The sequence below is a fragment of the Camellia sinensis genome, chromosome 2 (genome assembly GCF_055761805.1).
Source record: "Camellia sinensis isolate YWXY chromosome 2, ASM5576180v1, whole genome shotgun sequence".
Taxonomy (NCBI): Eukaryota; Viridiplantae; Streptophyta; class Magnoliopsida; order Ericales; family Theaceae; genus Camellia; species Camellia sinensis.
Window position 1 is genome coordinate 15,496,922 of NC_138962.1, and position 4,138 is coordinate 15,501,059.

At 32.6% G+C, this 4,138-nt stretch overlaps 1 long non-coding RNA gene across 1 annotated transcript; it reads right to left on the reverse strand.

Annotated features, from left to right (window-relative positions):
* Window positions 1–763: 763 nt before the first annotated feature.
* Window positions 764–3,518, reverse strand: LOC145819863 (uncharacterized). The gene is made up of 3 exons (XR_014360620.1): window positions 3,360–3,518; window positions 1,560–1,628; window positions 764–1,031 (listed from the first exon to the last, which is right to left on the reverse strand). It is a non-coding gene; the product is annotated as an uncharacterized LOC145819863 (long non-coding RNA).
* Window positions 3,519–4,138: the final 620 nt, after the last annotated feature.

Consider the following 4,138-nt stretch of genomic DNA (forward strand, 5'->3'; position numbering starts at 1 on the left):
GATTTGGTGGGAAGTTTTGAGTGGGTTTATAAGGCATGGGATTGAAACTTGGAGTGTGCCCCAAGGGGTACCCAAGTGTTTTAGAGAGGGAGGTTATGGGCAAAATGGGCTAGACCCATTGGACCTAATAATCACCACGCGCGCTGCCGCCGTCCGTCCGCCCGGGCGGGTTGTGCTTGTTTGGCCCAATAATAATCTTTTTGGACAAAAAACATTTGAATTTTATTTTATTTCTTTGGTAAAATAAAATCCATAATTCAAATTAAATCGGAAATAAACTAGTCCGGTTTTTTTTATGTACACCCAAATAGGTTCCTTCCGTTTTTTGAACCCAACAGATTTAAATTTGTTTAAATTCAAAATCGAGCAGGTTTCAACCTGTCCAAACAGTGCCTATCTGTTTAAATTGAACAGGTTTTGCACCTGTTTAATTCAAAACTAACAGCCACAATTTTGCCTATAAATAGACTAGCCCCCCATTTGGATTTCTACTCAAATTTTCGTACTCCATCTTCTGCTATAAATCTCTGCATTTTGCTGCATTTAATTTCTAAAAGAAAGAGTATAAACACTTAGTGTGTTCGTTAGGCAAACAATTTGTAGTGCTACTGTCACGACCCAAACCCGCTCCTATAGGTTTAGCATCATAACCGGCCAGTAATCCTGAGATTACCGAAGGCCCCTGAGGCAGATTAACATAATATTAGGGGCTAGCGGAAGCAAAAAACAATATACAACGTCCATTGAGCTGTGCAGACTTATATGAGACAGAAAAATTTTAAACTTTTTATATACACCTATACACATTATCTTTAAGTCGTCATATATATACAGATTAGACAAAAAGGGACTTAACCTTATTTACAAAATATACAAGACTTGTTCAACCAAACATGAAAACAAAATTTAAACTTTAAATCACATAGCGATAATCACTTGACATATTCGGAACCTCCACGGGAGGCACATAGATTGGTTGACAAAACAGATTCTAGGAAGATGCCTCTAAGCCTGATCACGCGCCTGATCACCTACATACATAAATAATACAGTGAGCTAAAGCCCAGTGAACAATAACAGAGTAAAGGGGTTTCAATGAATGAGCCCGTACAGATTCAGAAATCATAGTTCAGTTTCGTGTCAAATTCATAATTTGTCCAAATCATATACAGAAATCATGAGTCATGCTTACATTTACGTGATACATCCATTAGCATTAACAGAGCAGATACAGAACAGATACAAACACGTGAGGGTTACGAATAACCAGTTCCATAAAAGAACCTCCGGATCCGGGTAACAGAGAACAGATACGCTGAGCCCTAGTGAAGGAGCCTCCGGTACGGGTAACAGAGTGCAGACAGATTAAGTTTCATAAAAGAACCTCCGATATCGGGTAACAACCACAGATATCACATGATGCTAAGGATGTCACGAATACATATCAGAAATTGGACGATCATTCATTATACAGAACATATCATTTTAGCAAACATATATGAATTTATCATACAGAAAATAAATAAAGTTGAACATAACTTTACTAAGTTATTACTCACAGAGAGCCGCAGAAGCAAATCAGACAGACTGGACATATCAGATAAATCAGGCAGACAATGGCGCGTGACCTACACAAGCACATAACATATACACATTGAAATACAATATTACTCCCTTGATCAAACTTGACTTTCCTAGTCTTTTTCCGTCTAATCAGTCTGAAGTTCTACTATGCTTATTTTTTCTCATTCAAATAAACTAGGTTCTTATTTCACATATTCTTTCATTACTAAGCCATTCTTTTCCAAATAGATTGATCTTTTACTTGGCTTCCTAAACAATTACAACTAGATCAATGATTCATTCTTCAACTAACTAATCCATATTGATTGGTAGCTTATTAATCTTTATTGAGTCATAAATCATGTCTAGAATGCCTTGGAAAGAGATGAAAATAAAAATGTGAACTAAATGCAATTTTTCAAAATATGCTGAAAATGGGTCTCCGTTCAAGCGCCACTTTGGTCGCTCGAGTGGACTGCAAAATTTGAAAAACTACTGGGAGCTCGATTTTCACGCTCGAGCAAGACTTCCCTCGCTCGAGCAGACAATGCAAATTCTGAAATTCCAAAATTGTAATTGAAGTTCAAATTTGGTATTCAAAGCCTCAAAACATGTACTTTTGGTACACAAAAACATAAAACCATTGTATAATTAAATAAACACTTTCAATTAGAAATCCTTCATTCAAAATCATGCTTCAATTGTCCAAATTTAGTTTTAACTCATCTTCTCCATATCAAACCCAATTTCAAGCCCACAATTTTTTTAAAACACGAATTAAACTCTCAAAACTCTTGAAAAATTCATAATGTACGTACAATTGGAACTCAATTTCATGTTAGGACAAATAAACTCAACCCAAAGTAATTAATTTCTAAGTTAGTTTTCATACATTTGATCATAGCTTTAATTTCTCATTTTCTCTTTAATTACATAAAATTGGCGTCAAGTTCTTTCCATGTTCCTTGAAATCATGAAATTGAAGTCATGAAACTTCTTATAAATTTTCCAACTAATTTCCATAATCTTAAGCTCAACTTAATTTGTAACCTCAACTTAATTCATAATCAAGATATGTTTAATTTAAACAAAATCTTAAATTACATTACATGCATGGATTAAAAATCTAATTATAAAATCAAAGCTTTAACTAGCATTAGGATTAATTCTAATTTTCCATAAACTTGATGTTCATAAAACATTTTCTTTTTCTCTTCAAAATATGAGATTGAATTAATTCAAATCCTTCAAAATCCATGATGTATGCATCATTAGAGTATTAAACTTGTAAAATTTATTCATGCATGTAACAAATGGAACTTAATCTCATACAAGATTACAAAATTAAAGTCAAAATAATTGATTTCTAATTTAATTTCCATAAATTGAACATAACTCCATTTATTCATCATCTTGCTAACTTCATCTATTTATATGAAATTGAACCCAAGTTTAACAAATTTAAGAAATCATAATTCATACTCTTGGTCCTAACTTGATTTTACATGCAAACCCAAATTTAATCTCATAAGTCTTTTTACACATGAATTAAATCTAAAACTTTGAAATTCTAACATGCATGTGAGGATGAACCTCAAATTTATGAAGAATAATAAAAATCAAACTCAAACTAATTAATTTCTAATTTATTTTCCATAACCATCCACATGCATGTAACCCATTTCAAATTAACTTCTATAATTTTGAATCTAATTCAATTTCACCACCCTTTTACTAATTCCTTCTAATTTACATGTAGGAGAATTATTTACAAGAATTAAGGTAGAAATTGTTACCTATTGTTCTTCCAAGATGTATTCTTGAGCCTCTCTTTGTTACTCTTACCTTCCTCATTGCTCCTAATTTCTTCCTTTAACTCTAGTTCCAGCACACACTAAAAAAAAAAACAGTCGCCTTCTCTCCCTCTCTCTCGACTCTTTCTCCCTCTCTCTTGAACTCATATTCTCTTTACACCCTTTTGTTTTTGAGCTTCAGCAGGTTATACATTCTCACACTCACACACACACACACACACACACGTCACTTCTTGACCTCTACATGGCACACGTGCACTCTCCTTTGATTTCCAACACATCACATACACACACATACACAGATTTCTCAATACACCTACACCCATTTACACCCCAATACTAATTTAATCCATAATTCAATTTATGTCTAGGAATAATTCAATTAAGCATCACTTAATCTTAACAAATTTTAATTAACACAAAATTAGTTAATTATATCTAATCTCAAATCCCACATAATTTAATTAGTCTAATTGATCTCCATTAGAGCCTAATTAAATATATTTAAATTTAACAATTCGAATCAGATTTTTAATCAAACTCCCAAATGGCTCCAAATATTAAATTAAACTCATTTCCATCCTCAATTTTGATTTCTTGGATCATTTAATCCTTCAATTTATGATCAGACTCAAAATTTCGTCAATAAATTACATATTCAAATTGGACACATCATAATTAAATTTAATTTATAATAACCACAATTCTCAATCCTCATGACTTAATCAACTCCAATTATGACCTAATTAATCAAATCTCAA